The following is an 11800-nucleotide window of genomic DNA, read 5'->3' as shown; positions in this document are numbered from 1 at the left end:
TCCATTCATCCTCCAATTAAGGATGACGAAGCTTTTAGAAGAAGACCAATTTCTCTAGTATTTAACTTGAATTTTTTGTATTAATATTCATTAAATTATAGTTTCTTCACTTTTAGGTTTCCTTTTCCCAGGAGTTCCTCTCAAAGTTGATTTCTAAACACTCAACTGCAATGTTTTTTCTATTTTAATTGATTTTACTATAAACTTCAAATTGATGATAAATCTTAATTGTCCATGACTAATTTACAGTAGATTGTTAATTAATGTTAATTTATGCAATTTCATGTACATCATTTTCCTTTCCCCAATTCCCCTAATCTTCGATCTTGCTTATGAATTGATTGGAATTGAAGAATATATTAATTGTTAGACTTGTTTTATCTATCCTAATGCATTCACGAACTTCCTAGGGTAATGTATTGTTGGGATTGGATCTATATCTTGAATAATTCATGATGAACCCTATTCACATAACCCTAAGATGTGAATTGAAGTTAATTGGGATAGTGGTTATGCAATTGTCATGGCTAATGTGGTATTTACTATTGTATTATGGTATTATACCCATTGTTGGGTTTAATTGGATGGTTGATGGTAAATCCTTGGATGATTCAATTGTGAAGTATATTTGGTATGTCTTATGATCTCAACCCTTTACTTTTATTATGGTTAGATTAAGTGATGATTTTGTATTCAAGTATACCTTATATTCATATTTATAGGGTCTGTCTAATGTTGCATTGAAATTTCTTAACTATGGTTTGCGAGGTGGTGTCTAAGACGTAAATGTTATAAGGATTGTGAGAACTTACAAATGTGCCTTATCATGAATAATGATGTAAATGTGCTAATCTCACATGTATGAATTGTAATGAAAGGGATGTACTGATGTAATTTTTATTGAGTTATCATGATGATTATACAAGGTATAGACCTTATGACTTTAACTAAGCTATGATTGTTAATGAAGGCTTAAAAATGGGACTCTAGCTTAGCACCTATTGATCTAGAGTGAGGAGTGTGCCTTCCCACATAGGGCCATAAGATAACTAATGTACTCATCACATTGGAGACTACAATGCATGTCGTATAATGAGGGTCCCAATTATATCTCCTAGTCCTTGAACTATGTTTCCCCACATACAAATAAAAGCCAGTGGATCCACGTAATTTCTATGTTCATGTTTTGGTACTACCTTGGCAAGTAGTCAGCCTTTTTTTGGTGTATGCTTCCATGACACCAAATTCCACATTATCTCATATGGTCCATATCAGTTAAGGAAAGATGTTCCCAATTGGTAAAATGAAGTAATGAATGATCTCTAATTGGATAATCTAAAAGGGTTTAAGTTAGTCTAGGTAGGGGTATGGGACTCTACCTACATATTGCACTAGTTAGACTTGAAGGAATTCTTAGGAGGATGTTCTTATGTATGTATATTGTTATTAATGTAAATCAAATGTGTATGATGATCTTACATGTTGATGGCACTTTATGATATTGAATTCACTCGTGAATATATGTTAAGTCTATATCGCTAAAGTATGATGTTATGTACTCTAAATGATATGATATGTGAAGGTTGAGATTGGTTTTGGTTCACATTAGTGATACTTGATTGAGAAAGGTTATGGGGCTTTGCTCAGTCATTGAACAGGTGGACTTAATGAGGATCATGAGTAATGTTCTCGCTTTATTATATTGTGATAAGATCTTATGTACGCTTGTTGATGTTATAACTTGATGATAGAATGTCTTGATTATGTGATCAATTTTGTTTTATATAGTCATGACAAAATAGTTATGTGTATTGACTTATATGGGTTTTCTTGAATATGCATAAGTCTTTCTAAAGGTACAATAGCATACTTCAATGAAATTCCCTCTTTAGCATGATTTTAATTGTTTTATGTGCATATACTTATACTTAGTACAAGTGTGTACTAACCCATCTTTTATGTTTACTACAAATATAGGATATGGCCATTGAGCTTATGGAGGGCCTTTAAGGAATACATTATATTTCCTAAGAATTCGGTAGGTCATCACTTTCCGAGGACAATGCCATTATCCATCGACTAATGTTGTTCTAGTATAGAACTCTTTTTTCTTTCCTTTTCATTTCAAGACGATTATTGTATAGCCTATAAAATGTTGTTTTGTTGTAATGAATATGGGTTAAGCCCAATTGTTGAATATGTTCTAAATGGTTTAATATGAGGCATATTATAGACTTCTTATAATATTATGTTCCTATAATATGTATGTGTGATAAAAATAGAAGACTATGTGATCTTCTTATAAAATGGTCTATGTAAACTCGAAAAATATATATTTTGTGTATGTGTGAGGTATAAGTAAACCTCAATGTAGAAATAATAATTTTTTTAATTTTCCATAATTTTTAACCTATAAATGTAATAACATAAGATAAGAGGCTAGTCTTAGTTCTCTACAAGGACGACGACACCGATTACGTCTAAGGGGTATTCCTAGGATGAGGTTTAATATCATTAGGAACGATGTATTGTTAAACCACATCTATGTGTATTCTTATTTATAATTCTGAAGAGCACCACACATATGAATGAGGAACCATGTGACACTTAGGATACTCTCATCTTCTTATAATTCTATGTCGTACCTCTAGAGTTTACTTTATGTTTGCTTTCACTTTAACCTTGTATATTTGTTATAGGTATGAATACTCGAAGAGCATCATCAAGAAGGGATGAGGAAGGTATCGCTAATGCTGGAACACAAAACAACCAAGTGCTTCCACATGAAGAAGTTGTTATGAATGGACAAGTTTATGTTGCTCCTCATCCTACAACGGATGGGCATATAAAGGAAGCTTAACTCCAAATGGACCAGCCATTATGACTCAAGCACAAGACGTCACTACTCAAGCTCAATATATGATTTCTTAAGCTAATAATGAAGTGGTACCCCAAGGCAACCAATTAGTAAGCAGCATGGCCTCCCATTTGATAGATTTCAGTAGAATGAATCCTCCAACTTTCTATGGGTCCAAAGTTTTGAAATACTCCAAAGAGTTCATTGATTAAATCTACAATATTCACTATTCTATGGGGTTGGCTGCTAGTGAGAAAGACAAGTTACTTACCAACTCAAACAAGTGTCACAAACTTGGTTCGGCCAATGTAGGGACAATAGGCCAATATGGGGTTGACCGGTCACTTGTGAGATCTTCAAGTAGGCTTTCTTGATAGGTTATTTCCTATAGATAAGAGGGAAGCCAAAGTGGAAAAATTCATCAACCTTCGTCAAGGAGGTATGAGTGTACTACTTTTTAAATTTAATGAATGGTCGAAGTATGCTCCTTCTTTAATTTTCGACCCTAGAGATGAAATGAGCAACTTTGAGATGAAAGTGTTGGATGACTTGAATGAAGAATGTTGTTCGGCTATGCTACATGATAATTTGGAAATTTATCGTCTCATTGTTCATTCTCAACAAGTGGAAGATACAAGGGTTAAGAGAAAGAGTAGGGATTCCCAAAGGGCAAGGTCTTTTGATGGTGGTTCTTCAAGGGGTAGGCTTAACTTTCTAGACAGGACTAAGTTCAAGAAGAGGTTCTCTAATAAAGTTCCTTCCATGTTCCCTAAGGCATGGGATAATAGGGTTGTTAATACTAAGCCTCAAAAAGGAATGAGCACTAGTTCTCCAACAAATAAGACAACACGTGGAAGGTGTGGCATGAGGCATTATGGTGATTACCTTAATTGAACGGACAATTGCTTTTCTTCTGGTAAATCTGAACAAAAAGTTTGAGAGTGACCAATGTGAAGGGGCAAGACAAGTAGAGTGGACAAGCTATTTGTTTGAATGTTGATGCTCTTAAAAAGAATAATTTTTAAGCTCACCGCTCTAGGGGTGAGCAAGATATTTCGCCCAATGTGGTGACCGGTATGTTGAAAGTCGTTTCAATAGATGTATATGATTTACTTAATCCTGGTGCTCATTTATCATTTATTACTCCTCTTTTAGGTTAAAATATTTACGTTTTTCCATATATTTTTAATGAACATTTTGTGGTGACTACCCTGGTGGCTCAGTCTGTTGTTGCCAAGAGAGTATATAAAAATTGTCCTATGATGTTGCCCAATAGTGTTACTTATGTTGAGTTGGTAGAACATTATATGGTACAATTTGATTTTTTTTGTGTATAGATTGGTTGCATGCTTGTTTCGCTTCCATATGTTGTAGAACGAGGGTGGTGAAGTTCAATTTTAAAAAATGAACACGTATTAGAGTGGAAGGGGGAAATTCTATTCCTAAAGGTATTATCGTACTTGTTTGAAAGCATGTAGGAAGTTATCTAAAGGGTGTTTGTAACATCTCGTGTGAGTAAAAGATTTAGACTCCAAGGTTCCTTTTATTGCATCGGTCCCCGTCGTAAGGGAATTTCCAGAGGTCTTTCCTAATGATCTTTATTGTACTTCTCTCGAATGGGAAATTGATTTTAGTATTGACTCGCTACTGGATACAAATCCCATTTCTATTCCTTTTTATCAGATAGTTTAAAGAATTAAACGCTTAACTCAAACATCTACTAGAAAAGGGTTTCATCCAGCCTAGTATTTCTCTATGGGGAGCTCCAGTATTGTTTGTGAAAAATAAGGATGGGTCCCTTAGAATGTTTATCGATTACTGTCAACTCAACAAAGTAAAAATCAAGAACAAATATCCTCTCCCTCGGATTAATTATTTATTTGATCAACTCCAAGGTGCGAGTTATTTTTCAAAGATTGTCTTGAGATCGGGATATCACAAATTTATGAGTTATTAAAAATGTCCTTTTGTCTCACTAATCCTCTGGCAGCGTTTAGGAACCTAATGGTTAGGATATTTTGAAATTACCTAGATTCATTTTTCATTGTCTTCATTGACAACATCTTGGTATATTAAAAGAATGAAAGTGAACACATGAACCATTTGAGGGTGGTGTTACAAGTTCTAAAGGAACACGTATTGTTTGCCAAGTATAGCAAATGCTTGATTTGGTTGAGGTCACTACCATTTCTTGGTCATATCATCTCTAGTGAGGGTGTAGAGGTTGATCCAAGGAAGACCGCAGTGGTGAAAAATTTGTTTAGAACTTTGACTCCTATGAATATTAATAGTTTCTTAGGCCTAGCCACTTATTATAAAAGGTATGTCGACAGGATTGCATCTCTTGCTTCCCCCTTGATAAAATTGACTCAAAGGAATGTGAAATTTTTGTGGTCGAATGCATGTGGAGTGAGCTTCCAAATATGAATGATACTCTTACAACCGCTCTGCTATTGACTCTACCTAAGGTTACTAAGGTTTTGTGGTATATTGTGATGCATCCAGGTTGGATTGGGATATGTGCTTTTGCAACTTTATAAAGTTATAGCCTACACTTCTAGGCTACTCAAAGTTCATGAGAAGAATTATTCGACTCATGATCTTGAGTTAGTGGCCATGCTATTTTCCTTGAAAATATGGAGGCATTATCTCTGTGGGTTTAATGTTGGTTGATGTGTATACCTACCATAAAACACTTCAATATGTATTCACTCAAAAAGAGTTGAATCTCTTGCAAAGGAAATTGTTATATTTGTTGAATGACTCTGACTTGAGTGTTCTCTATCATCCCGGCAAGGCTAATGTGGTAGTGGATGTTCTAAGTCTCTTATCCTTGGGAAGTGTGTCCTATGTGGAAGAAGCTAAGAGAAACATAGTGAAAGATGTTTAATAGTCACTCGTACATGAGTTCAATTTGAAGATTATCTTAATGGTGGTATGGTGGTACACCATAACTCCAAGACTTCTTTGGTGATTGAGGTAAAGCCTAAGAAACACCTTGATCCATTATTGATGGATTTAAAAGAATTGGTTATTAGAAATATCAATGAGTCGTTCTACCAAGGAGGGGATGGTGTTCTTATGAATCAAGCAAGATTGTGTGTGCCTAATGTGGATGATTTGAGTAGTAGGATCCTTGAGGAAGCTCATAGACTCGTTACTCCATTCATTCGGGTTCTGTAAAGATGTACCATGATCTTTGGGAGGTGTTTACGTGGGATGGCCTAAAAAGGGATATTGTGGAATTTGTTGCAAAATGTCCCAATAGTAAAAAAGTGAAGGCTGAATATTAAAACTCGAGTCATCTACTACAAGAAATCCAAATTCTCACTTTGAAATGGGAAGATGTCAACATAGATTTTGTAGTGGGATCACCTCGAACTCAAAAGAAATATGACTCAATATGGGAAACACTGGATAGGATGAACAACTCTGCTCATTTTATTCCTGTTAAGTCTACTTATTTGGTGGAAGATTATACAAGAATCTACATTATTGTGGTGCTAATTTACGTCTACATTTTGGAGATCATTTCAATGAGGTTTGGGTACTCAAGTGAAGTTAAGCAACGCTTTTTATCCTCAAATGAATAGTCAAGTGGAGCTGACTATTCAAAACCTTGACGATATTCTTAGGGTTTGTACCATTGACTTTCATGGAAATTTGTATCAGCACTTTCCTTTGGCGGAGTTCTCATATAACATTAGTTCTCATTCATCCATATCTTTGGCTCCTTTTGAAACATTGTATGGAAAGAGGTGTAGATCTCCTATTCGATAGTTGGAGGTTGGGGAGTCTTCGCTTCTTGGTCCCCACTTGATCTATAAGACTTTAGAGAATGTTTATTTTATAAGAAAATGATTGCACATAGCCTATAGTCGATGAAAATCTCATGGATATTATACGAGAAGAGAGCTCGAATTTGAAGATGGTGATAAGGTGTATTTGAAAATTTCTCATATAAAAGGGGTAGTTAGATTTGGAAAGAAAGTCAAGTTAAGTTCTCGTTATATGGATACCTATGAAATCTTTAAAAGGGATGGTAAGGTTTCATATGAGTTGAAACTCCCTACTGAACTATCTTTTATCATTCAATATTTCAAGTTTCTATGTTTAAGAAGTGTATCGGTGATCCCGAGTCCGTCCTTCCTATTGAAGGTCTTGTTGTGAATGAGAACCTCTCCTATGAGGAGGTTCCGGTTTAATTACTTGAACGTCAAGTGAAGAGGTTGAGGAACTGTCACGATCGGTGTCTAGACCCCAGACGAAACCGGCATCGTTGACTTCTCAGAGGTCGGAGACAAGCCTACTTACGTCGTTCTTACTTCATCTAGTTTAATTTTAGCATAAAATTTGATACTTTTTGTTTCTTAACATACATACTAGTCATTCTTTTAAGATCACCAAATGAAAGAAATAGTTTAATATAGCATTAAATTTATACTTGCCAAAATGGCACATACACAATGTCTGAAAAAAATGGAAACAAACGCTAGTAAAACATACTCCACTAGATCAATCCTATAATAAAGCTATAATATAATGGGAAAGTATCCTCGAAAGCATGAGGGCCTAGCAAGTCCTGATTAATGCTCCACCTGTAGCTCTAGCATCTACCTATGCCTGCACCTAAGTAAGAATAGCTCTTTCCTAACAACATGATTTTGGAAAGTCAAGTCAGTGGACTGGCGAAATTGGGATTATGAAAGTTGGTGAGGTTTCAAAATTTTGATTAGTAAAGTGAGAGAACATTCAAATTTTGATTAGGAAAGTCATGCCAAGAGAGTAACACGCATCATCATACTTATCATATTTCGCAAAACACATAACATCTAGCACAAAGCACATAACATATTTCATATAACACATAATATTTTTCATGTTATTTGTTTATATGCTATTAGACCTTGGAATTATGGACTTGAGATTAGGACTTCCCGAAAATGAGGGCTCAACATATGGGACCTAAACTAGGGATCCTTCTTTAGAAAACATAGAGTCTGCTTCATGTATTCATACATACTTCATTTGATTTCATTCATAGGCTAGTGTAAACACCAGCTATACCTAGGACGTAGTTTAACACTTTCATAGGGTTTGCTGTGCAATGATCAATAATGACCTAGGATCTAGCTCACCTCTTGATTATCCTATCCTAATACCTTTAGTATCACTCATTTCATTATGTGCATCATTTGAGGTTGGCATCATTCATTGAAGGGGAAATTTAATTTTAATCCACATAGATCATGTGAGCATCATGTAATGCAATGTCTCCCCCACACTGAAAAGAGGTTGAATTACCGGCCCAAGTGACCTAAATCATGCTAGAGTACATGGGAATTGAATCACGCTAGATCCTTATATTAGCAGTATAGGTTCGAAGACTAGGAGATATAAGGAGATGCATACCCGGCATGCCAGACCGTCTCATATCATGAGAGTTGCGTGAACCTCCGCCCTTCCTGAAAGAAGGAATCACCACTCATAGCTAGTCTATCGGTGCTCAATATAAAGTTCCATTAAATTCAAGTCATACATCATGGAAGTTGTCTTCTAGTATGAGGACATCATAGCTCAATAGATGATTTGTCATATCATCATTAGTATTGAGTATGTTAATCTCAATACTTTCAATAGAGTGTTCATAGAGACTGGTCTCTTAATTAACTTTATACTCTCATAGGTAAGTACATTTTGGTAACATTTACTTACGCCTATTTGAGATTGCTCTCGTCTTTTACATTAGCCTCATATCATTTTGTCATCACATTCATTAACATTAGCACATTTGCTCTTCATAATTACTCACCCCATTTTACTTGAAAGTTCATTTCATCATATGCCAATGCACTTGGCAATTTAGAGTGTTTCACACTATTACTTAACCCTTCTTGGGTTTCATCATTTCATCATTTCTTTGTTCATTTCATAATTTCATTGTTCATTTCATCATGTGCCAATGCACTTGGCCATTTAGTGTGTTTTACACCATTACTTAACACTAGGGTTACATCATTTCATTACATATATCCTAGGTTCACTTATTTTTAAACGTATGCTAGACTTATGGGTCTACACATACAATCCATGAGGCTTCATTCATCGTTCTTTGATGTGGTTCACATATTCCTAAGATTAAATCGTACAAGACTTATGCATCTTGTATGTATGCCAAGATCTCAATTTCGTTCTTTGTAGGCTGCATTATTCTTGAATATTTAATTCACGTATGGCTTATGTATCAATACGGAATTTGGGAATGGTAACAAATTCGAATCCCTTAGAAAACACTTACATTTTCTCATTTATATTATTTTGGTTCACATGGCTTAGGGACCCAAGATCGAGCCCCAACAACATCATTTTAATTTTCCCTTAGTTTTTCTCTTCATTTTTCGCTCAGTGGGATTGAGAGGATGTGGGATCGAACAGACACAACCTAATTTTCGTTTAATATCTTTTCTTTAAACTCTCTCTCCAATGGCTAAGGGGTTTTGGCTTCAAACTTCCACAACCACTCTTTAATTTATGTTAAATTTTCCCCCTTTTATCTACCTATGAGGTCGTTAGTTTGATTCCCATGCCTCCCATTTCTTTTTCTTTCATCTTTATTTGACTCTCATTCACTGCCTAGAGGTCGTGGGTTCGATTCCCATGCCTCAACTTTCTTTTTATTAATTTTTTTGTACTTTACTTTTCAGATAGCACACCCGAGATCGAATCCCCTTGACCCCCATTTCCTTGCGATTTTAAGGCATTATACGAGTGAGGTCGTGGTTCAAATCCTTGTGACCTCACCTCATTTCACTCAATTGATTTTCCAGATTTGTTCATATACATTTAGCCTAAACTAAACATGTAAGTTGCTGAAAATTTGGTCACATTTAAGCTCACTTTCATCAATATTTTCACTTGAATTCATAGAGTAATTCGTAGACCATTTAACATGTTTTGGGGAGCATTTTTCGTAGATTTTTTTATCCAAGAGATTGTAACTTAAATCATCTACATTTCATCTTTTATGAGCATCACGATTTACAAAGGTTTATGCACGTAAAATAACAACCATAACATTACACAATTCGGAGCCTTAAGCCAAGACCCTAGTATTAGTCACATTCTTGCACACACATGCACATAGTTGCGAAAATAGATAGGTTGTCATTCACACGATTTCAAATACACAATCATAAACATATTCATCAAGAAAACATAACATATACCTAAATATACCAGGAATCATACCCAACCTAGGAATCATTGGGAGCTAGTGAAAGGGACATGCGATGACGAACCACCCTAGTTATCGAACTGAATAATCTGAACCTTAAGGGGTCTCTTGGCAAAGGGACCAATAGAGAAGATAAAACATGCCTTTTTGACGTTAAACCCTCATCTTTCTGCAAAAAAACTTCACCCAAGATCACGTCCAAGTCCGATCAATGTCAACATCACTCAACAGATAACCTCCCTTTTCCTAACTTGTGATAAACATTTGTTTTCTTGTGATTTTGTGTGAGTTCTTGAAGTGTGAAGAACATGATTTATTTTTCTGTTCTAGAAAGTTACTTTGGAAGAGAGAGATTGTGAATGAGAGTGATAGAGACGTGAGAGAGAGATAAGCATGGGAGAGAAGAGTTTTCTTAGACTTAGGAGTCCAGTTTAGGACTTAGTCAAATAAGGTTTTATTTAATTATTAAAAAAATGATTTCCTTTTATTTTAAGTCATCTAATAAAAAATAAATGTAAATTAATTTCATTGATTTACAAAATCTAATTAAAAACAAATTTAATTCATTGCGCCCACTTAGGTTCGAAATCTGGCAAATAAAGATTTCACTTCAAGAGCCCATTTTCGGCCTTCTCTCCACAAAATTCCTTCCACCTTACTAGTTAAAAAATTAATTATATAATTAGGGTAATTATGATTTTCTCTTTTTATGTCGTGTAGAGACTCGTTCGAGTAAATCTTCGTATTGGAGAGACCTATATGTATGGACTCAACCTTTCATGGCTCAACTAACTCCTTAAGTTAGTTGGCTTGGCTGTCGTAAGGGTTCATAGGTTTGTTCTATGCTCATCAATCCGTGTGAACCCGGTCTAAACGTAGTCATTCTACACATATTAAACATTACTTATCTTATACATTTTTAGGCTTGTCACACTCCCCCTCCCCAGGAACTTATCCCCGGATGACACCACTAGTATGTAGCACAATGCCAGTCATAATATAACATAATCACTATGCCCAGTCAAGTAATAACAACAATGAATGGAGAGATAAGGAAACTTAAACGTAAGAGTAGGAAGTCTAACCTCAAGAGCTGAAGAGATGAGGGTAGCGGGGTCTAATATTGGCCTCGACCTCCCACGTAGCCCCCTTAACAAGATTATTCCTCCACAATACCTTTACTGTGGAAATCTCCTTGTTCCTCCTCCGCTTGATATGTCTGTCTAAGATCTCAATAGGTACCTTCTCGTAGGGAAATTCTTCATCGACCCGGAAACATTCAACATGTAGAACCGATGACGGATCACCTAAAAGTTTCTTTAACATAGAAACATGAAAGATTGGATTGACAGAAGCTAAATTCTGCAGGCAATGCCTACTCATAGTCCACCTCACCCACACACTGTAGGATCTCTTATGGCCCCGCATACCTCCGAATCAACTTCCCTTTCCAGCCAAACCTCATCGTCCACTTCATAGGTGATATCTTATAATAGACTTGGTAACCAACATGGAGCTCTAAGGGCCATTTTCTGTTATCTGCATATGACTTCTACCGACTGTAATAAGTAGCCAACCTATCCCTAATCACCCTAACCTTCTCTATAAGGCCACATGAATGATATCTAGACCCAAAATGGATGACTCTTCAACCTCGAACCACCGAACATGATATCTACACCTCCTACAACAAAAGACTCATTCATCTT

This window comes from Solanum lycopersicum, chromosome 2 (assembly GCF_036512215.1).
Source record: "Solanum lycopersicum chromosome 2, SLM_r2.1".
Classification (NCBI taxonomy): Eukaryota; Viridiplantae; Streptophyta; class Magnoliopsida; order Solanales; family Solanaceae; genus Solanum; species Solanum lycopersicum.
This window is presented reverse-complemented; position numbering follows the sequence as displayed.